This window comes from Dama dama, chromosome 31 (genome assembly GCF_033118175.1).
Source record: "Dama dama isolate Ldn47 chromosome 31, ASM3311817v1, whole genome shotgun sequence".
In the NCBI taxonomy this organism is placed as follows: Eukaryota; Metazoa; Chordata; class Mammalia; order Artiodactyla; family Cervidae; genus Dama; species Dama dama.
The window spans coordinates 57,664,894-57,689,845 of record NC_083711.1 but is presented as its reverse complement, the minus strand read 5'-3'; the positions used below and the strand labels follow the sequence as shown (position 1 = coordinate 57,689,845).

The window sequence follows — 24,952 nt, the reverse complement described above, 5'->3', positions numbered from 1 at the left end:
TGGTTATGTGACTATGGGTGCAGAATCAAGAGGTTCCCAAAGCTGAGATTAGTGCTGTCTGCAAGAAGACCTTTGTTTTTCAATGTAAACCATTGGGTAGAGTGAACACAGTATACTGTTAGTTGGCTGAGCTTCACCACAGGAATCTAGAAGTAAATGTCCCTTGCTGCCTATGTATGGAGCTGCTCATTCTCACTGTCTGCACCGCAGCATTCCTCCCTCCCCCACGGTCCCAAACACAGTTGGTTAAAAGAAAAGGATGAGTAGTGGTGGGACCAGAGTCTTCCTGTCCCCAAGAGGAGTGAAGAGCATATGCAACCGTCCAACTGTGCTGTGGAACTTTGGAGAAAAGAGTGGCTCCTTTCTTGGATACAAGACAAAGTTATCATTCTACCTTGTCCTGTAGCAGCAGGAGATGTTAGATTTAATTGATGGGGTTTGGACAAGCTTCCAAGTGAGGGATAGAAGTTGAAGAAACCTTTCAATGTGGCCCAGTGGGCTGCTCAATGTACTATTATTATGATTTCCACTGAAAAATCTTTACGTTGTGTTGATGTGACTTGCATTTCTTGATTCAATAAATATTAAATGGGATTCTATAAAACTTCCAGGAAAAATACAAGATTAAACTTTCATGAACTGGAATTAGACAAGTTATTTTTTTTATTCCATGCTAAAATATGATCCATAAAAGAAAAGAAAGATAAGTTAGACTTCATCACATTTAAGAATTTCTATTCTTAAAAGACACCATGAAGACAATGAAAAGATAAGTCATGAACAAGGGATAAATATATGCAGATCACATATGATGAAGGAGTTATATCCAGAACACGTAAAGAACTCTCAAAAATCAACAATAAGAAAACAACTTAGTTTTTTAAAGGAGGAAAATATTTGAAGTAGATACACTGACGAAATAAAGATGAAAAAATGTCCAACACTATTAGTTACTGGGGGTATGAAAATTAAAATCACAAGTGAAAAACCATTTTATACATCTTGGAATGTCTACTATGAAAAGTACTGAGTATTTCAATACTAGTAAGGATGTGGAGCAATAAGAACTCTTATACATTGCTGGTGAAAATGTAAAATAGTACAAACCCTCTGGGAATCAGTTCAACAACTTCTTAAAAAGTTAAACATATACCTACCATAGAACCCAGCTATTTCAGTCCCAGGTATTGACCCCAAAGAAATGAAACCATAAGTTCCTATGAAGTCTTGTATGCAAATATTCATTAAAACTTTCTTTTTAACAACCCAAAGTAGAAACAACCCAAATCTCAGGTGAATAAATCATTTCAGGTGAATGGAAAAATAACAGTATGGTACTAAGCAAAGAAAGAAGAAACTATTAAGTAATTGCACTTAAAAAAATCTCCAGTAATTGCACTGAGTAAAAGAAGCTAGATTAAGAGAATACCTACTATATGATTCCAGTTATGTTAAATTCTAATAATTTTATTGATAGACTGTATATATAACATATACACCCACATGTGCATAATGTGTCAAAGTGTACACTTTGAATATGTGAAGTTTATTATATGTTAATTATATCCAATGATTGAAAAAGGAATTTAGAGGAATATTCATTTACCCTTTCTTCCCATTTTTGTTAATCTTCTCTAGTCATTTTTTCTTATAATCAAAAGGCTGGGGTACAGAATGTAGGGGTACTAAAGTCATCATTTTAGAACTTCTGTTTTATCTCAGATACTGTATCCAGGGACTTTGCATACTTGTTCCTGTTTTACCTTCATAAAACCTATATTTAAATCAATTTACAAAATTAACTCTGAGTTTTAATGATATCTTTCCATCTTATATTTGCTCTAATCCCAAGATAACTAATTTATTATTTTATTACATTTTTTGTCATCAAACTCTCACTCTTTACACCTAAACACACACACACACACACACACACACACACACACAGCAAATAGTCACACTCATATATCATTGACATTGACCATTTAGGCTGGAATTCCCTTATCTTGCCTCCAAATCTAACTTCTTTGTCTCATATCTGTATTCTATGACTCTGTTCTTACCAATTAAAAATCACGGGTTATATTGGAGACCAACTCTCCCTACTTTTCTCTGGCACCTCATTCTCTGTTAATTTTTTAAAGGGCTCCTCTCATAGTTCCTGCCACCACCATCTGCATCGTAAATCCCCCTAACTCCACTGTGTGCATCATTCCTACTGCTGTGCAAAACGACAGTCATACATAATAACAAAAAATTCCCTGGTGGCCCAGCAGGAAGAATCCGCCTGTAATGCAGGAGACTCAGGAGATTCGGTTCAGTCCCTGGCAGGAAGACCCCCTGGAGGAGGGCCCGACAGCACGCTCCAGTATTCTAGCCTGGAGAATCCCATGGACAGAGGAGCCTGGCGGGCCACAGTCCTTGGGGTCACAAAGAGTGGGACAGGGCTGAGTGACTGTACACACACAATAAGATATAAACAAACCTCCTTTTGATCCCACGTTCAGCTCACTGTTGCAAACCATTTTCCCGTTAATCATTACAGAAGTAAAGATAGTTGTCCCTATTCTTCTTCTACCGTTTCTATCTGTCATCTCTTTCACTGCTTCTTCACCTTTTCCCGTGGTTCCTATGTCCCAGCTCTCCCGATTTCCTGTTCCACTCTACCTCTGAAATTGCTCTTCTCCACATTACCAATGATCTCCACGTCAACAATTTTATTGGCCACTTTGTCTGCATTTTATTCATTCTCTTGGCAACACTGCTAGGTCTATACAAACTGCACTCCTTTACTCTGAAACCCCTTACGAGGCTCCCATGACACGAGCGTCTGTTTCCCTCCCATCCTATGTGCTAGTCTTTCTCAGGCTCATTTCCTGAATCTTTTTACTCCTCAGCTTTTATTTTTTGGAGAATCCCAGAACCTTTTTCTCTTCTATCTACACATTCTCTCTAAAAGTGATATTCTCCAAGCTCTGGCTTTGAAATTCATCTTTATGCTGATGATACTAAAAATTTCATATTCAGTGTAGCTTTTCCCTTAGGTCACAAAATGTATATATAACCCGCTACATAGCATCTCTCCTTGAATATTATATAGGCATTTCAATTTAACATGCCTGAAACATAATTCTTGATCACGCTTAACTAATCCTTCCCCCCATTCCCCCTCACCTGTTTCTTCCTCAGAATTTCCCATTTCAGTAAATTACACCATATTCCATCTAGTGGTTCAGACCTCCCAATCCAGATCATGCCTGATTCCTCTATGTCTTTGACCCTATAAGCAGTACATTAGTATTCCTGAACAATCCTACTTGCTAAGAATTCTCTAAATATACTTTGACAACAATTGCTTTTCTTCATCTTTACTATCAACACTTTAGTTTATACGGCTCTTACTTTTCACCTTGAGCAATGCAAGAGCTCTTTTCCTGATTTCAGCATCTTCGGCTATCATCCTTTGATAGCCAATAGGTTTCCTAGAGAGTAGATGGTAATCTTTTTGAAAAACAAAATGTAAATCGGGTTATACTTTTTGAAAAATGTAAATCTAAATCAGGTTATGAACGACTTGCAAGGACTTTCCTCAGGTCCTCCACATTAGCTATCTCTGTATGAAAAATTCTTTCTAGTCACATGAATATTTCCCTCTCATTTAAGGTTCAAATTTTATGTCGTTGCCACAGAGAAACTTTCAATAAAATCTAAATCACTTCCTATCATGTTATTCTGATTTATTTTCTCCATGACACAACTACTGAGACTATTTACAATTTTATATATATATTTCTTCTGTATTTATTCTAGATGAGGCTCTATTATATGAGAAAGTTTTCATGTAAATAAAGAGCTCATTAAAACTATTGGAACTTCAGAAGCTAATTCGTAAAATTCATTAATAGACTTGATAATGTAATTCAAATTTGTATCTCTCAACTCTTTGTTTCATTATTTCTTTCTGAAGATATTGTCAGGATAGGTCTTTTATCTCAAATAGGATAGGCTTGAACTGACATAGAATGAAAAGAAAAACAACTATGATTCTTAATATCTTTTTTCCCAAAGGACTATTATTTCCTTTTCTTTCTTTCTCACTCGTTCAATACATTGTTATTCTTGTCTACAAACACTAAATTCTCTGTTCATTTTAGGCTGAAAAGTCCTAATGACTTTGGGTAGGGGTGATAAAAAATGTATGCATTTCACATTTTCACTGTAAATAGAACATTACCCAAGAAATACTGGTTTACATTTTTGCTTTCTGAACAAATTTTTAGCAGCAAATGGACCTGAACTGAAATGTATTTCTCAGATGACAAAGCAAATGTTACTGTATAGATTTTGCTATATCTTGTTGAAATGTTCAAGAACCTGTGTCTTTAGAAAGAGAGGGTGATTTAGGGAACGTGTACATTTTTTTTTTTTTTTTTTTTTTCTGATCGTCACTCTCCGCCTCTTCAAACTCCTTATAACATTCTTATAAGGTCAGCTGAAGGGATAGCTGGGGGGTCAAAACAAAGAGGGGGAGAAAAAAACTTTACCTGAAGACTGGTCAAGGATCTCAGAGATCAATAGACAGGGCCTAAAATCACTTATAAGTCTTCCTTCTGTTGTACATCATCTGAGATTACTAGTCATAAGGGAAGGAGCTTACACTTGCTTCTATTATACCCTTTAAACAAATTTCTTACATGATTACTATCACATGATAGTTATTTCTTGACATATCTGACATCCCACTCAACAGTGAGTTTCTCAAGGTCGAGGGACTATAATCTAGAATCTATAATGTACACACTGAGTGAATTTTAACAAAGTATTAAAAGAAGTGCTTTTACTTCTTACATTGTTACCCTCAGATGTGAGGTCTACACTGTGGAGTGTCTGACTTCCTCATCATCAGTATTACCAACTCTGAAGACCTGGTAATCGGCTGAGTTGTTAGCAAAACTAATGGACTCATATCTATGCCATCAGTTCCCGCCATATTGGGTTTCCCTGGTGGCTCGGACGGTAAAGAATCTGCTTGCAATATGGGAGACCCAAGTTCAGTCCAAACTGTTCCAATATTAATTGTTGAATTTCAATAGAGGGAGAAATCATGAATATTTTTCCATATGTATGTAAGTTTTAACATTTTCAAAATTTAAAAAAAATGAATTACAAAAGAAAGTTGCATGTTAAAAACAATATTTTTGAGTTCTGCTTTATAACTCCACCATGACATCTGTGAAATACACAATTACGATTATCAAATGGAAAAGGAGCACATTAAAGTCAGATTTACGGGGAAAAGAGAGGAGGCTATGGTTATGAGCTTCCACCACTCAGGCAGCTGTGAAGATATAGTAGGAAGAGGGAACTCATTAATGTAGGTGCTGCTTCCCTGGTGGCTCAGAGGTTAAAGCGTCTGCCTGCAATGTGGGAGACCTGGGTTCGATCCCTGGGTCAGGAAGATCCCCTGGAGAAGGAAATGGCAACCCACTCCAGTAATCTTGCCTGGAGAATCCCATGGACAGAGGAGCCTGGCGGGCTACAGTCCACCGGGTCGCAAAGAGTCGGATACGACTGAGCGATGTCAGTTGTTGTATTGTATATCATGGGAAAGACATAAATATACACTTTATAAAATATTTAAAGTCCAAAATCTATTAGAGGCTCTGCTGCTGGAAAAGAAAGGATAGATACAACAATCAAAAAGAATTTGTTACTATCTCTTGATGTGTATATATCATGAAGTGTGTACATATTAACCATAATGACTTTCATTAAGAGACTTTTGGGTGCTAAATAGAATTATGTTATAATATATAATAAAACACTTGGAGAACAAACATATTAAGGATACATACACATATTGACCACAACTAGGTAATATCTGCAAAGAGAAAATATTTCAAAAGGTAATTGCAGATTTTGGGGGGAGAAGGGGCTGATGGGATTGTGAGAAAGTTTTGGTCTCATTATAATTTTCTATATTTTTCATGCATTAAACAATAAAATTATGTACATATTATAATGAGAATAAAGTTATTTATTGTAAATGGAGAATGGATGCCTCCAAATTAAAAACATTACAAATTACTTACCATGATGAATTATGCATGACATATGAACACAACTAAAATCATTTAAATAAACTTTATTGAGTGACTGTCATGTGCTAACATAGGAGAAGTAGTAACTATAGACACATGGTTATATTTATTTATATTCAGGGAGTAATATGGGCTTGTGGACACGGTTCAGTAGGGAATAACATAAAATATTATTTACCTAATATCTGCTATTTTATAACTATATTCTCCAATCAATACTAATGCTTTTAAACACTCAAAAGTCAGATGAAATACATTAAAATATCTTCAGTACTGCTGAATGCTGTGGTTGAGTTAGCAGTCATTAAAGGGTTGTAGTCAGAAATTCTATATCCTCAGTTGTCAGGGTCACCTTCAGGCCACACACACCTGCCGTCTTTCTTTGTAGAGGGGTAACTCAAGAAGAATGTTTTCATGAGAAATTGAGGAGAGTTCCCTGTATTTAACCAAAGGGACTTCATTTATTCTTTGTTCTCTTTGGGCAGGCAGAAACGGAGGGCTTTAGCTTTCATGTCAGCCTCTACTGATAACGTTTCTAAGTGGTCTGGCCTGCCCTGGGGAAGTGGAGGTGTGAGTGGAGGGAGCAAACCGCAGGATGTTCTCCAGCGTGCATGGTTTGTAGCACGTTTAACCAGTTTCTCTCGTCATCTGAGGTCTTAAATCAAGTGTGTAGAAAGGAATATTTCCGCTAATTTCTGGATTAGCTTTGGGTTAAAGGGTCTGGACTTTGCTGATCTTTGTCTCTTACTCCACTCTTTTTTCCACGTCAAAAATGTAGCCTGAAGTATTGAGGATATCAGATTTGTGGAATGAAGGTATTAGGCTTGGAATATAGGTGTTATTAACCATATATAGCCAACAACAAGCCAATAAGAACTAGTGAAAATATTGGCTATGGCTATTAACATTTTTTGGCCTGAAACAATAACTTAATATTCATGTATTTCAGATTCATTACACTACATATTCATAATGTGCTTTACAAAGGAAAATATATGCACAAAGTCCAAAAAAAGAGAATATAGTACCTATTATTCTGCTGCCCAAGTCTTTAAGAGATTTTGATTAATAAGTTTTCTATATATACCCATATATGCATACATAAATCTAAAATTCTAATGAAATTTTTATTTGTTATATGTATTGTTTAATAAATTATCTTTTTAATGTAACTACATATTATGTTACTATCAACTTGTAAAAGGCTTTTTGTTGGCATAGAATTCTGTTGTATACATGAATCATCATTTGTTTAATTAAATGTCTTTTTGAGGGGTCATTTATATCATTTATTTTTCCTGTACCTTTATTATTTTTTCCAATAACATTAAAAGTTAGATTACAGGACTTCCTTGGTGGTGCAGTTGTTAAGACCACATTTCCACTCTAGGGCATGCAGTCTTGATCCCTGACTGAGGAACTAAGATCCTGCATCCCTCACAGCACATCAAAAAAAAAAAAAAAAACAATGTTGGATTACAAATGAATATTTTAAGTTCAAAGTTCCTACCAGAAAATCTAACATATGACTCCACCGGGCTGTGTGATAGCGTCTCGGCCTTCCTCACTTTACTGCTGTGTGCTTCCCTGGAGGCTCAGACGGTAAAGAATCTGCCTGCAATGCGGGAGACCTGGGTTTGATCCCTGGGTTGGGAAGATCCCTGGAGGAGGGCATGGCAGCCCACTCCAGTGTTCTTGCCTGGAGAATCCCATGGACAGAGGAGCCTGGCAGGCTACAGTCCGTGGGGTCACAGAGTCAGACACGGCTGAGCGGCTAAGCAGAGCACGTGAGCTGCATATGCATTCTCTTGATAATACAGGATCTTCAGAAGTTTTAAATATCTTTGCCAAATGGATAAAGTAGCCTATCACTTTAATTTGTAGGAATATTTTTATTAAAGAGGCACTAAGCATTCTTTCTAATATTTAATGGCTATTTGTTTTTCTTCCTCTGGGAATTATCTATGCATATGAATTCACTGTGCATTGTTAAAAGCTTAATCAGCCAAAGACCACCTGGCACAAATGTGAAGTCTGATAGAATCAGATGTATCGACTTGATGCAGCAAAGGAGGACACTTCAGAGGAGCTCCGAAAAGCCACACAAGAGAGTCAGAAGACATCTTCTGAAAGCTTTAATTACTGTTGAGTAATTCTGAAAAGTGTCTAAGAGAAGAGGGCATTAATTCTGGATCAACTGCTGGTTTTAGAATTAAGAGAATGAGGATTTGTCAGGAATCTGGTGCTCTTATGAGGTGATAGCATTTTAGCAATTAGATGTTCTCAGTAATAGATGAGAAAAAAACAACAAAAAAAAAAAACTTCTGGAAGCATCACTGGTAAACAAGCAAAAGTTATACAAAGACATTTATGGCATTTGACTGCACAGCCTTGGGGAAATAATTTTTCTGTTAACTTTGGGACTAGATTTGTCTATGGCCAACCTCCTACCCAGCCTGGTTAATGGCAGAACTGCCTTTTGCTTTTTCAGTCTCAGCTAGCATTCACTCTTGCAACCCCAGACAGGTTTTCACACTTTCGGAATAGAGCTTACCAAGCTTTAGGTCGCATACAGTGTTGGTACTGCTGCAGAATTACACATTCTCGAATTGGAGGCTTGGCATGTCTCCTTGGTGGCAGTGTGACTTTGTACAAGATATTTAATCAGTTTCATTCAGTCTTCATATCAGTAAAAAGGAGGTACTACTGCTGCTACTACAATCTACCTTGTAGCTTTATTGAGAAAATTAAATATGATTATTTTTATAAAGCCCTTATCAAAATGTCTGGCATGAAACAGTTGCTCAGAAAGCAGCAGCAACTAAAAAGGAATGTTTAGTATGAGTTTTCATGAATGAATTTATGGAAACAAAGAATAAAGAGAGCATGACTATTACAACTGTGTATGTGTCTATAAAAGAGAATTGGAGGATATTGGACTGTGTGAAAGTTGCTGATGAGTATCTTATGAATCGGCAATTTGGTTTTTGTTAAATGACTCCAGATATTTGCAGAGGAAAGAGAAACACAATTTGTAGATTTAGATGATCCTAAAGGCAGAACTCTCTTATTAGCCTAACATAGGAAAGCTGAAGAGATACGAGAGAGAGACCCAGGTATTGCAATCTAAGGAGCTGTGGTTCCTACTAAAGGAACAAGAACACACCCATTTCCACAATGTTCTCTGGAAAAAGAATGAGAGTCTATCTTCATGGCTCTGGATATAACTTAATGAACTCGAAGAGCACTTATACAATAAATAGAAATGTTTCAGAGATCAGCTTAACAAATTGAGAGGCAGAGGTGTACAAGAAATCAACACATCAAGGGGATGGGTGTTAAAATGATAAATCACCAGACTAGAAATGAAAAACACCTTAGAAGAGGAGGAATATCAATCCATCCTGAAAGGGAGGGCAAGCAAGAGTCTAAGTAGCCGTGGGCTTGGAGCAAAAGCAATGAAAGGCAGATGGGTTAGAATCAAGGGTGGTGCAATAGTTGGTGTAAAGCAAGGATGCACTCTGCCTGCTTCACAGGCACCAGCAGGGCAGTCTGTTTTAGGTATACAGTAGTCTGGGGTGGTGAGAAATGTTTTACGCTATACAAGGAAAAAAAATATGGAGTCTAGCCAATAAGAAAACTGAAAGGCCACCAAGCATGTTCTGGAAAACACCCTTTGTTACACAACCAGCTCTTCTGGTGACCTCTTTAACACATGCTCTTGCGGAGACAGTGGAAATCACTGGAGGCTTAAACACTGGAAATCACTGGGGAAACCAAGTTGATGAATACAACAAGCAATCTGCTATCACCATGCAGCCAGAGGAACATACATAGTCTTGTCACCAACTGAATAAGTAAAATTTAGATGCATTTGCTGCTTTTTGCAGTAACTGGACAAGTCACAGAAAAAAAAAAATACTCAAATAAAAACTATGCCATTAATGTGTGCTATCTGGTCAACTTCACCCTAGACCGCCTTATTCAAAAAGTATTATTTTAAAAACTGAATAGGTCAACCTTTCTCAATAATGAGTCATTGAACCAAATTTAGCTAAGTCCAGGCCACTGAACACCTGCTCTCATAATGTTTCTCCTATATGATTGTAGGGAAAGGCCGTGTTCTTGTTTCTAAGTTCAACTTCAATATTTTTGCTTCATTTGACTGTTTTTGTAAAGCTAAGAATATTTTTAATAGAAAAGAACTACTCTACCGTAAACACATTAGTAGAAGAGACAATAGAGTTTCAGAATCAGTTTCACAAAGATGTGAAACTTCCCTTTTGTCATAACAAATTGTAACAATATCATACTATTTTGGTATTCCTTCTTTGTTCCATCTGAATTTTCAGATACTAACATGAGTTATTTGCCCTGAGCAGTTATGTAATAGTTGTTCCAAGCCAAGTTACAGATTTCTGAACATTTTCATCAATCTATTTTCAAAGTATTTGCAGAGCATAACTGGGCAACAGTTCCTTGGAGATAAATATATATATGGGCTTCCTGGGTGGCTCAGTGGTAAATAATCTATCTGCCAGTATAGGAAAGCATGTTTGATCCCTGGGTCATTAAGATCCCTCGGAGAAGGAAATGGCAACCCACTCCAGTATTCTTGCCCGGAGAATCCCATGGACAGAGGAGCCTGGCAGGCTATATGGTCCATGGGGTCACGAAAGATCAGACACAACTTAGAAACTAAACACCATCACCACCAATACATAAATAGACAGATAGATAGATAGAGGAAACTTCTATTTGTGTATTGGTGGTGGTGTTGTTTAGATTCTAAGAATTTTCTTCAAGGGAAATACACACACACACACACACACACACATGTGCATGTTTGGCATGCACATATACAAAAAGTTTAGAATAAACTTGAAAGTAATGCCCCAAATTCTCCAAGCCAGGCCAGGCTTCACCAGAATCTGAACCATGAACTTCCAGATGTTCAAGCTGGATTTAGAAAAGGCAGAGGAACCAGAGATCAAATTGCCGACATCCATTGGATCATGGAAAAAGCAAAAACATCTACTTCAGCTTTATTGACTACGCCAAACTCTTTGTGTGGATCACAACAAATTGTGGAAAATCCCATGGCTGATTCATTTCAATGTATGACAAAACCCACTGGAAAAAAAAAATAAAAATAATAAAAAAAAAAGAAAAAAAAAAGAAAAGAAAATCCTTCAAGAGATGGAAATACCAGACCACCTGATCCACTTTCTGAGAAAGAAATCTGTATGCAGGTCAAGAAGCAATAGTTAAAACTGGATGTAGAAAAACAGACTGGTTCCAAATTGGGAAAGGATTATGTGAAGGCTGTGTACTGTCACTCTGCTTATTTAACTTATATGCAGAGTACATCATGAGAAACACTGGGCTGGATGAAGCACAAGCTGGAATCAAGATTGCCGGGAGAAATATCAATAACCTCAGATATGCAGATGACACCACCCTTATGGCAGAAAGCGAAGAAGAACTAAAGAGCCTCTTCATGAAAGTGAAAGAGGAGGGTGAAAAAGTTGGTTAAAAGATCAACATTCAGAAAACGAAGATCATGGCATCTGGTCCCATTACTTTGTGACAAATAGACGGGGAAACAGTGGAAACAGTGGCTGACTTTATTTTTCTGGGCTCCAAAATCACTGCAGATGATTGCAGCCATGAAATTAAAAGGCGCTTACTCCTTGGAAGGAAAGTTATGACTAACCTAAACAGCATAGTAAAAAGCAGAGACATTACTTTGTTAACAAAGGTCCGTCTGGTCAAAGCTATGGTTTTTCCAGTAGTCATGTATGGATGTGAGAGTTGGACTATAAAGAAAGCTGAGAACTGATGAATTGATGCTTTTGAATTGTGGTGTTGGAGAAGACTCTTGTGAGTCCCTTAGACACCAAGGAGATCCAACCAGTCCATCCTAAAGGAATTCAGTCTTGAATATTCATTGGAAGGACTAATGCTGAAGCTGAAACTCCAATACTTTGGCCACCTCATGCGAAGAGCTGACTCATTGGAAAAGACCCTGATGCTGGGAGGGATTGGGGGCAGGAGGAGAAGGGGATGACAGAGGATGAGATGGTTGGATGGCATCACTGACTCAATAGACAAGAGTTTGAGTAAAGTCTGGGAGTTGGTGATGGACAGGGAGGCCTGATGTGCTGCAGTCCATGGGATCGCAAAGAGTTGGACATGACTGAGTGACTGAACTGAACTGAACTGAAACTTGAAAGAAATTAAATTCTTTAATTTAAGATGACTTTAGCTGGCAGAATTCAATGTCAAGCCAATTAAAATTACATTAGAAAATTTCCTGATTTTGGAAAAATCATTTATTTCATTTCTGTCATTTTATTCCAGTAAAGTTATATTTAACCTTCCAAAGTAATTTGATAGATTCTTGCATCTTATTGTCACCTATGCAGTTACAACTTTCTACAAATTATTGTATTTATAAAGTAAAATCACAAATATTTATTTAAATGTGAGATGTCTGACTTAATTTTGCAAACTTTGTAATTTAACAAGCAAAATAAAATATTCAAACCAGTGCTCTCTTCAGAAAATATAAAAAAGATGTGAAAAAATTTTTTTTTAGATTTGGGATAAAATTAAGTCATTTCTATGTCTTGAGACAAAAGAGGTGGAATCAAAACAAAATTAAAATGTAACATGTAAAAATGTAAGCATGTTTTTAGTTTGCTGACTCTAATAATCCTGCACATCAATGGCTCACATGCACGTTATAGATGAACATTTCTCCTTACTTCCTTTATAAGTAGTTAATAAAAATAGATTGCTTCATGGACACTTAGCAGGTTCATGTTATAATAATTGCCATTTTATTTTGTTTGTATTCAATAAAATTAGGAAAAAATAATGGATCAGGGCAAAATTATAAGAAGGCAGTTGATAACTTAGAATTAAAAAAAGACTTTTATGTGAAAAGTTAATGAAGAACTATTTTAATATCAAATATAACTGTAAGCAGGAGAAAAGAATGAAAATCTAGTTTGTGGCCAATTTTTTTTAATCCTTCCTTGTCAAATATAAATTCAAATATAAGTCTTGCATACTCTGAAACCATATTACTTTTGTATCTTCAACATTTGCATTACATCATTTCTTGAGCCTACAAGTGATCATTCACATTTCCTAGAGTGCATTGAGAATACATATTGATAACAAGGAGTTAATCCATACAGGAAGAAACTAAGAAGCCAATAATTAATTAATTTGCTCAATATGTTCTAGCAAGTGTTGAAAATGGAATTCGAGCTCAGTTTCTCCAACTCTAAAGGTTTTCCTCCCAGTCAACAGTTCCTAACGTGTAGCACATAGATCTCTGTTTAATAATTTAAAAATTGCAGAAACCAATATCCGATGGCTCAGTGGGTAAAGAATCCACTTGCAATGAAGGAGATGCAGGAGATGTGGGTTCATTCCCTGGGTCAAGACGATCCCCTGACAGAGGAAATGGCAACCCACTCCCGTATTCTTGCCTGGAAAATCCTCATGGACAGAGGAGCCTGGAGGGCTACAGTCCACGGGTTTGGAAAGAATCAGTCACGACAGAGCAACTAAGCATGCAAGCATACATGCAATACATTTTAGAGATTAACTGAGTTGGCCATGGCTTTGGGTTCTCTGGATTTGAACCTTACCTTTTCCAGTCAATAGCTGCACAGTCTTAAGACTTTACACTTCCTATGACTCAAAAGAAGAAAGAAGATAATAAAACCCTCAAAATATTTTATATATAGGGACTAAGTATGATAATCATACTACAGTGATTAGAAGCCCGGGCTTATGGATGGGAACTGCTACATTACACCTGCTATATCTTAACAGAATTCTTTAACTTTGTATTTTCACAGGAGGTGAAAGATATTTCTTTTTGTTGTTGTTGCTATAACAAGAAATGCTTTTCTGATTAAAATTTATTCATTGGCACTTTGCCCTGACTAGTCTCCCGATAGAGGATATTCCCATATTTGTCAGAGTTAATTTTACCCAACATGGTTTCTTCTCCCAAGGTATCATGAAACTTTTTTTCACAGTGCATGATCTTACTTTGTGCAGTTTACATCAGGCGTGGAAGCAGGGACTGTCTTCTATCTTTGAAAGTGAAAGTGAAGTCGCTCAGTCATGTCCGACTCTTTGCGACCCCGTGGACTGTAGCCTGCACCAGGCTTCTCCGTCCATGGGATTTTCCAGGCAAGAGTACTGGAGTGGATTGCCATTTCCTTCTCCAGGGGATCTTCCTGACCCAGGGACAGAACCCAGGTCTTCCACCTTACAGGCAGATGCTTTACCCTCTGAGCCACCAGGGAAGCTACTCCATCTTTGAGTAGAAATTTAAAAAAAAAAAAATCATTATGGTATGTATACTGACTGCTAGAAAGCTTCCTGTTAACTAGTAATGCCTTGGGTTATATTTCTTTGCAAAAGTTGAATATCTGTTCAAGTTTATACTGATCCTAAGGATGACTTTTTTTCAGATACTGAGCTCCATTTAGTTAAAGCATGATAGGTTCTACTTTCTCTTCAATCTCTCTGCGTAACTCTCATTTTATTTGAAATCACTTGTGTGCATCATTAAAGAAACACATTTATATTTCTCTTAAAAATAACAGCTCCAGAAGGAAAAGAACTATCTTGAGTTTTCAGCATTTCCCCATTTAAAGAAGAAATGATTCTTTTCAATGACTGCTATAAACTATTCAGACTACTGAATCTTAGAAAGCATGTAAGTACTGATAAGTATTTATGAATGGAATAGTGAATCATATTCCAACTGAATTCACCCTAGCCTTAACTACAAGAGACTTGCTTGCCTAATGTATTTGTGCTATAAGAATGTTTTTATTACTTTCAGTTTTGCTTGCATACCTTGAATATACATGAAACAATGATTCTAAGATACAGCTCTGAAACATAAAATACAAAGAGCCTTATTAGTACACCTAGGAGACTGGAAGAAGCACATGATTCAGAAATTAGTTATGAGGATTATCCATCATTATCACCAACATTTAGAGAGCAGCCTTTTCTATAATGCTATAATATACATATTCTAATAAATGACAGTTTAAAATAAGCCCCTCTTAAATAATTTTTGAAACAGTAATGAACACTATGATTCAATAAACATCATGAAAGCAAAAAAATATTGTTTCACTGTTCATTTAATATGTTTGCATTTAATTTTTCAGTATATCTGGAAATAGTACACGTAAGTGAATTAAAATACTGTGTTCACACATTTTCTTCCTTAAATGATTTTTAAATTGTGCCATTTAATCTTGTTACTCATTTTATTATTTTATTTTGCTACTTATTTTAGATTTTGTTGCTAGAAAATATGGTATAGTATAGTATAGTATAGGAGAAAAAAATCAGTATTTGTACAACTGAAGGACTTGGGGAGACTTACTTTCTGTTCTTACTTCCACCACAGTCATAAATGCAGCGAGGGAACTCAACTTCCTCAAGACTTGTATTTCTTGTTTGAAAATGAGAAGTCTGGACCAGATATTCTCTGAAAATAGTTTGCATTAACAGTATGAATTTAAACCACCGTCAAATTTTTACTCAACAATGATTGAAATGAAAGGAATCTTTCCTCATATCAGACATAGCTACTTGAAGTTGATTTGGTTATGATTCAACATTTTAACAAATAATATGTCCCCCATTGAACTTCTGGATGTAATATGACTATATCATAAAAAATACCTAGATTAGAATAAAACTAGGCTAGCTCTTGCCTGGTGAAGACTGAGTAGCCAGTGGGATTGTTACAGCAGAATGATGCCTGGGAATAATATGTGGCCAAACGGCTTAACTGTAGGGCTCTAAGTGAATGATAAGATGAAACTAGTCACGCCTGCCAGTAGGAGTTAGATTTGGGAAGATCAGTGAGGACAGGGTTGGGTGGGGGTCTTAGCCAAATATTCCAGTTTCTTTTGGGCATTTTTGTCACCTAAAGAAGACTTTCTGAAGAAGGGAATGGCTACCCACTCCAGTACTCTTGCCTAAGAGGAGTCTGGTGGGCTACAGTCCATGGGGTCCCAAAGAATCAGACACGACTGAGTGACTAGCATGTTCTCTTTTTTCACTTTTTCACAAACCATAGATGAAACAGGTAGTATCTAGGGCCCATCAATGACCTTGATAAGAGGTCTTCAGAAAGTTCAGATTGTTAGGTAGGGCAGATAGTGGAAAACAATGAGAGTAAACCGAATTTTATGTGAGCTGTGAAGGAAAGAATTAAATGGTTGAAGAAATGGAGCAGTATTCTATTGGGGACAATACTGCACATGCAAGTAAGTTGGTTCAAATGAACTGGGAACGTGAGGCATGTGGGATGATACATAGGAAAAAGGTCCGAATGGTGAGAAACATCAGCATTTCAGGATCATGGTTGTTTTGTTGTCCTCCGCTTCTCTCTTAAACATGGTATCAAGCAAAGAGTTCATCACAAAGAGGTCACTTTCAAATAAACTATGGCTCAGGTAAACCATAACATTTTTTAAAGAGCTGCATGGATATAATTCAGCATTGAGTGGTTATTTCTCAAATTACTCTCTTTGTTGCACTGGTCAAAATACAGAGGAATTTCAAAGCTCTATCACATGGCTTTCTGATTCTTGAAAAATCTTTTTAAAATTACTCTGAGAAGAAGGAAAAGATAAATTTTATGTAAACTAATATATTTACATTTCTGATTTGTCTTATTTATTAAACTCCACAAATCATCAGAATTAGGTAAAATTTGATGGAAATTTTAGGCAAATACTGTATTTTTTACAATGTTACTGAGCTTTTAAATCATGTTTAAAGTTTATTACATCCAAGTATCCCAACAGCCAGCCTTACAATTGTTTAACTACTTGGTCTTGACAGTTATTTTACTTTAATTTTAACCTAAAGGAAATTAACCCTGAATATTCATTGGAAGGACTGATGGTAAAGCTCCAATACTTTGGCCACCTAATGTGAAGAGCTGACTCATTGGAAAAGACCCTAATGCTGGGGAAGATTGAAGGCAGGAGGAGAAGGGGTCAAAAGATGGTTGGATGGCATCACTGATTCAATGGATATGAATTTGAGCAAACTCTGGGAGATGGCGAAGAACAGGGAAGCCTGATGTACTGCAGCCCACGGGGTCATAAAGAGTTGGACACAACTGAGCGACTGAACCACAACAATTTTAATTAAGGAGTAATTCATGTTACTGTTAAATACTACTTTTTAAAATTTTTGAATAGGTAAAATATTTATGAAGCTAAAATCATATATATATATACGTGTGTGTGTGTGTGCATATGTGTGTTTACTAAAAAAATTCTTTTTTTCCACTCCCTTTCACCGTCCTCCAAGATCCCATTTCATACTGCCACCACCAACAAATAAACACTGTTGTTCCATTTTTCTCTCCTTCTGCATATTTTATATACGTATGAGAAAGTAGTGGTACATACTTTTCCCACTCCAAACCTATGTTTTGATGATGTTTTCATACCATTACCTAAGGGTTTCTTTAGCCTTCATACATTATTTTAACCTTGAAAATATTATTTCTTATTTCAAACCACTCGGAGAAATTTTCAAGGGCCGAAATTTCAAAAGACAGCCATAACCATCATGTGGGGGTTGTTATCTTATTGTAATTAAATAAATACTTATTAAAATTTGATTACCACTTTCAATTTTGTTTGAAATCTTTACACGTGATTCAATAATAAGTCACCTAATATTCAAGTTTGTCTAAACCAGAAGTTAAAGCTTGTTCATGAAGTCTATCAAGCTATTAAAGACTGGATCATCTCAGAAGTTAAGACATCATTTAACTAGAACTTAATGACGCCTCTAAATGAACTATTGTTCAAAGTCAGACTTTCAGACACGCTGTGCAAGTTTGGGCCACTCAGGATTTCCTTGTCAGGGTGTTCTAAGGTGGCTTTGAAACTGGTGGTCCATTAACATTGGAAAGAAGTAGCAGAAACTCTTGAATTCCAAATCATCTCTCTACTCGGAGGCAAAAATCACTTCATAAGGAATATTCTAAGTTCACATCTCTCTCCTTCCACAGACTTGAGAGAAAAGTGTATTTCTATTCCAAATATAACTTGACCGGATCCTCACTTTTTCATCCCTATGTTTATGATTCCCTCTAACCAGTTCATGTATGGGCCTTCTTAGCGGCTGTTTCTGAATGATCTACAGACAAAGCACTAGCCTCAGATATGTGTGGCCCTGGTCGCCTCTCGTCTACACTGAGGGAACCACCACGCCCCAACCCCAGGCGCCACTTCAGGCTCATGCTTTGCGCTCACAGAACTTTCCCTGAGTGCTCTTCCACTGCGGCCTGCGGGTTTGATCCTGCTTTCTAAATAGGACTGGGACAAATTCCATGGTAATAAAAATAATGATACCAGCTACTATACAGGATGGATGCAAATTCTCCCTGGTATCTAAAGAGATTTCATGGATCTGATCTTCCTACTCAATACTGGAGTGGGTAGCCTTTCCCTTCTCCAGGGGATTTTCCCCACCCAGGGATCAAACCCACTTCTCCCGCATTGGCAGGGGGATTCTTTACCACTGGGTTACCAGGAGGGCCCAAGTGAAGACAAGCAGTGATCCAAACTTGCAGAGCTGCCATCATTGCCACTGTGAGTATTACTGTCATTTTGCCAGAAAGTCAGCTTTGGAAACAGGATAAACCACCCAGGGTTCACGTCCCCAGAAGTCCCTGCTTCATGCGTCCCCGAGTCATGCATTCTCTGTCAGCCTTTGCCAGATACAGGCCAGGGAGAAAAGCTGGAAGGTTCCCTGTGCTCCGACCTGTTCAATAAGCGATATTAGCCTGCATTTTAATTTGAATTGTGCCTTTCAGCTTTAGGGTCAGAATTAGCTGCCAAATTTTTCTTCTTCTTCTATACCCTAGAGTGGTTTATGTGGCATAGAAATGATCTGTTCTCTTCTTGATCTATTCTTTTATTGCCTTAAAATTATCCTAGTCCTGGTATATTTTAGGAGTGCTTTTTTAATCTTAAAATTTTCTTATGGTTTTTGATATTTTAAGGTTTTCAACCTAATTTTGAGTCAGTTTTTCCCCTTGGAAATCATCTGTGATCTAGATTTTTAGATTTCTTGGAACAAAATTACGCTTCATCTTATCATAATAAAAAAATCTTGTGTATATGCAAAAAAAAAAAAAAAAAAAAGAAATAGTCCCTAAATAACAAAAAGTAATTTGGACAATTAAGATATATCCTTTCACACAGAAATAGGGAAATGAAAATTAATTTAAAGAGTACAAAGAGGAAAAAGACAAAACAGATATTTTATATAGCAAAATGACAATTTTATAAGATAAAACAAGCATAGCTATAAGTAATATACTATGGTATAAAATAATTCTGCCATAAAAGTCTGTAGGTTTATACAGTAAGAATGGTTTTGCTTCTGACTTGATTTCTACTTGGACAAAAATTATCTAATCTCCCTGTTCTCAGTAAAGTAAAAGGGGAAGAGTTAGGCTAGTTTAACTTCAAGATCACTTTAAAAAATATAATTATAATTATTATTTTAAGTGATATTTTCAGGTAACAGTGATTTAAAAATTGATGAATAATTGCAATTGCATTTTACTTTAGGGTAAACTATACAGAAAAAAAAAAATCTGTAATCATGAGAACGTCTACAGTTTACAAACAATAATGACAAATCCCATTTATGAAGTTTCTTTTGTACCAGGAGTTGTTAAAACTTTGCTTGTATGGTCTCATTTAATGCTCCTTATAACCTGTATTAGCGTGCTAGAGCTCCGTAACAGAGACTGAGTGGCTTAAGCAGCAGAAATGTATCACAGTTCTGAGACTGGAAGTCCAAGATTAAGGCGTTGGCGTGAGTGGTTCCTTCTGGAAGTCTTGAGGGAAGGATCTGTTTCAAGATTCTGTCTGTAACCTGTAGATTACTGCCTTCTCCCTGTGTCTCTTCCCATTGAATTCTCTCTGTATGTGTGTTAAAACTTCCTCTTATGAAAACACCAGTCATGTTGTATTAGGGCCAACCTTACTCATCTTATTTTCCTTACCTCTGTAAAAACTCTGAATAGCCTAAACTAGCAGGAGTTTGGATTTCAGCCCAAAACAAATCTTATGAAGTTCTTACTAGTATTTTCCCTATTAGAAAAATAAACTAAAAAATGAAATAATCTTCCCTCTTTGAAAAATAAAATTAAAAATGAGATGATTTATCTTGGATCACATGGCCAATAAAAAGATTTGAACCCAAGTCTATTTCTCTTGTAGTCCCTACTCTTATTAGCTATTCTAACTTTCAGACAATTACAATTATCAGGAATTGAAAGCCTCACTGCCTATGACTATAGTCAAAGAAGCAAGCTATTTCAAAACAGCTTTCTATGGAACTCAGATACATGTTAATTATCAGAGGAAAAGGGAAAACAGAGCACAATGCATGGTAACGTTCAAGAGATGGATGTTTGGCCTTAGACTATATAATTACTTGTAAAATATGTTTAACTTTTTTCCCAATGATAAAAATAATGCATATCTATTGTAGTATTTGGATATTAAAATATATAAAAAAGAAAAGTTATAATCACATACAATCCTGTCTTTTAGGGCTAAATATTATTAACAATTTTCTTTCTAGAATTTTAAGTTAATACATACTGATACATTATATATAGCTTTAAACCTTGTTTTTTTTACTAAAAGTAGTTACACAATCCTTCTTCCATTTACCATTCTTTGGCATCATGATATATTCCTATAAATTCACATATTGAAATAATTTCCAACCTATAAAAAGGCCATAAAAATACTACAAAGCACTCTCATTATTCACTGGATTTCCCAATCGTTAATATTCAACAATATTTGTCTTATTCTTGCTTTCCTGTGTGTGCTTCCTAAGAACAAGGAAATTGAATTGCTTATCCGTAGTACAATTATGAAATTTAAGAAACTAATATTGATACAGTTATTATATAATACACAGATCATATTCAAATTTTGCACATTGCCCCAATAATGTCATTTATATCAAAAATTGTAGTAGAAATTCCAGAAGAAACTCTGCTCTGGGATTTCATCCAGGTTCATATATTCTATTCAGTTCTCCCTAGCCTTTAATCCTTTAAACTTGAACAGCATTTTAGTCCATCTTTGTCTTTCATGACCTTGACATTTTAGAGTACAAGCCAGTTATCTTATGGAATGCAACCCTCAGATTGGGTTTTATTATAAGGAATTCTTACAACTCAATAACAAAATACAGAAATGAACAAAAAATTAAAACAATGAGATACCACTACACACATATTAGAAATGCCAAAATCCAGAATGCTGATAACCCCAAATTTTGGAAAGGATGTGGAGCAATAGGAACTCCCATTCCTTATTGGTGGGTATGCAAAAATGGCACAGCAACTTTTCAAGAGCATTTGGCAGTTTCTTATCGAACTAAACTTGTGCTCGCTTCGGCAGCACATATACTAAAATTGGAACGATACAGAGAAGATTAGCATGGCCCCTGGGCAAGGATGACATGCAAATTCATGAAGTGTTCCATGTTTTTTAAAAAATATAAAATAAACTAAACTTAATCTTATTATAGATCCAGAAAGTATGCTTTTTGATATTTAAAACCAAAGGAATTGAAAACTATAACTACACAAAAAGATGCATATAGATAAGTTTATAGCGGTTTTATTGATAACTGCTAAAATTTGGAAGCAACCAAAATGTCTTTTAGTAAGTCAATGCATAAGTGGTATATCCAGACAATGGAATACTACTCAATGCTAAAAAATGAGCTATCATGCCATAATAAGATATGGAAGAAACTTAAGTGAATATTATTAAGTTAAAGAAGCCAAAATTAAAAGGTCACATACTGCATTACTCCATTTATATGGAGATCTGGAAAAGACGAAACTGTACAGACAGTAGAAAGATGAGTGGCTGCCTGGGGTGAGAGTGGGGGAGCAATGAATAGGCAGAAGAGACTATTTTCAGGGCAGTGAATGTTACAGTAATGGATGGATGTAATTACACATTTATCCAAACCCATAGCCTGTACAAAAGCAGGAGTGAACCCTAAGGTAAACTATGGGCTTTGGATAATTATGATGTGTCTATGGAGGTTCTTCCTTTGTAAAAATGTCCCATCCTGGTGGTGATGCTGTGCTATATGGTTACATACATGTGGGGGTGCGGTATAGGGGAAATTTCTGTTTCTTCATCTTGATTTTATTGTAAGTCTAAAACTGTTCTAAAAATACAGTTTAATTTTTTTTTAATTCAGAGCTCAACCTTTCTTTTTTAAAAAGTGGGCAAAAGACCTCAATAGATATTTCTTTAAAGAAGATATACAAATGGCCAACAAGTATATGAAAAGGTACTGAATATAACTAATCATCAGGAAATGCAAACCAAGATCACAATGAGATATCACCTCACATCTATTTGAATAGCTGTTATATGTATGTGTGTGCATGTGTCTGTGTGTGCATGTGTATTAGATAAGTTGTGCAGAAACCTGAACCCCTGCACACTGTTGATTGGAGTGTAAATTTTAGCTGATATAGAAAATAGTGGAGGTTACTCAAAAAATTAAAAATAGAAATACTGCATGATCCCAAAATCCCTCTTCTGGTTATATATTCAAAATACTTAAATCAGAATCTTGAAGAATTGACTGCACTTCTATGTTTGTTGCAGCGCTATTTTTGTTATTTTTTTAGCATCACTCTAGCCACGATGCTTCCCATGTGGTACAATGGTAAAGAATCTGCCTGCCAGCGCGGAAGACACAGGCGAGCCGGGTTCAGCCCCTGGGTTGGGAAGATTCCCTGAAGGAGGTAATGGCAACACACTCCAGTACTCTTGCCTGAAGAGTCTTATGGACAGAGAAGCCTGGCAGACTACAGGCTAGAGGGTCTCAATAAGTCAGACAACTGAGCAGGCACACATCTTTTGGGGTTCCCAGGTGGTGCTCGTGGTGAAGACTCCATCTGCCAACACAGGAGACTCAGGAGACATGGGCTTGATCCCTGGATCAGGAAGATCCCCTTGAGAAGGAAATGGCAACCCACTCAAGTATTCTTGCCTGGAAAATTACATGAACAGAAGAGGCTGGCAGACCACAGTCTGTGGGGCCACGAAGAGCCAGACACAACTGAGCGCAGTGTACCTAACCTAATCAAGACATGGAAATGATCTAGATGTCCATCAGCAGATGGATGGATTGAGAAAAAGTGGTATATACATGCAGTGGATACTATTCACCCTGAATAAGGAAGGGAATCCTACCATTTGTAACAACATGGATGGCCCTGGATGACATTAAGGATTTGGAAGGCAGTTCAGTTCAGTTCAGTCGCTCAGTCGTGTCTGACTCTTTGTGACTCCATGGACTGCAGCACACCAGGCTTCCCTGTCCATCACCAACTCCCAGAACTTGCCCAAACTCATCATGTCCATTGAGTCAGTGATGTCATCCAACCATCTCATCCTTTGTCATCCCCTTCTCCTCCTGCCTTCAATTGGAAGGCAGAGCAAAGTGAAATGAGTCAGTCACAAGGACAAATTCTACATGATTCCTCTTCTACCAAGACTTAAAATAGAAAAAAATGTATAGAAGCAGACATTAGGATAATGATTATGAGAAGATGGGAGTAGAAAGACATTGGGGTAGTTGTGAAAGACATGGGGGTAGTTGTTGAATAGGTATAAAGGTAGAGTTATATAGACTAGTAAATTCCAAAGATCTGCCTATGGTCAATGATCAGGTATTGCGTACTTAAAACTTTGTCAAAATAATAAATTCCATGTTACATTCTCTTACTACAAAAAAGTACACACTCCACTCACACACACAAACACAGCAGCAAAGGGCACAATGAAACTTTTGGAGGCCATTTCTATGTTTATTTCCATTACAGTGGTTATAATAACATGAGTGTATACATATATGTCCAAAATCACCAAATGTATAATTTCATGCAGATTTTTGTATATCAATTATACCTCAATACAACTGGAAAAAAAGACTTATAAATAAATATTCACAGCAACTTTATTTTTAATAACCAAAAATGGGAAATAGTCAGCTTGTATGTCAACATATAAATGGATAAGCAAATTTTAATGCATCCGTACAATGGGATGGCATTCAGCAATAAAAATGAATGAACTCTTCCTACACACAGCAACATGGATGTAACAGTTAGACTGAAGCAGAGAAGGCTGACCCCCCACCACTGCTTCCAAATGGACGTACTGTAAGATTTCATATATATGAAATTTCAAAAAGAGAAAACTCACCTACAGAAAGCATAACACAGTTTCCTGATGACAAGAATGATGAAGGCAAGAAGAGACAAGGAGGAATTACAGACAGACTTCTGAAAGTAATGAATTTGTAGTGCTGGTGATGGTTTCATGAGTAAATATATAAGTCAAAACTCATTGGGATGTTCACTTTAAATATGTACATTTTCTTTATTTTTCAGTTATGCTTCAATAAAGCTGAAAATTATTGAACCTAAGATAACAAGATACTTTTATAGTTTAAAATTGTATATAGAATTTAAATTTTAATAATTTCAACAAATATATAAAAATGAAAATATTTTAAAGGGATTTTTTTAATTAATAGGACAAAAGGGAAGGAGAGGAATCTCAGGGAGAGAAAACATCAAGTACAAAAGTCCCTGGGACAGGAAAGAACTTTTCCATAACTTAAAGAAGATTTGGTTGACATGCTATGAGAGTTGGTAGTGAGGACTGGTGTCTGGTAAGGTC

General features: G+C 36.4%; 1 non-coding gene across 1 annotated transcript; it reads left to right on the top strand.

Moving 5' to 3' along the window:
• The first annotated feature begins 21,615 nt into the window (after window positions 1-21,615).
• Window positions 21,616-21,722, top strand: LOC133050244 (U6 spliceosomal RNA). Its single transcript, XR_009691562.1, has one exon. It is a non-coding gene; the product is annotated as a U6 spliceosomal RNA (small nuclear RNA).
• The last annotated feature ends 3,230 nt before the right edge of the window (window positions 21,723-24,952 follow it).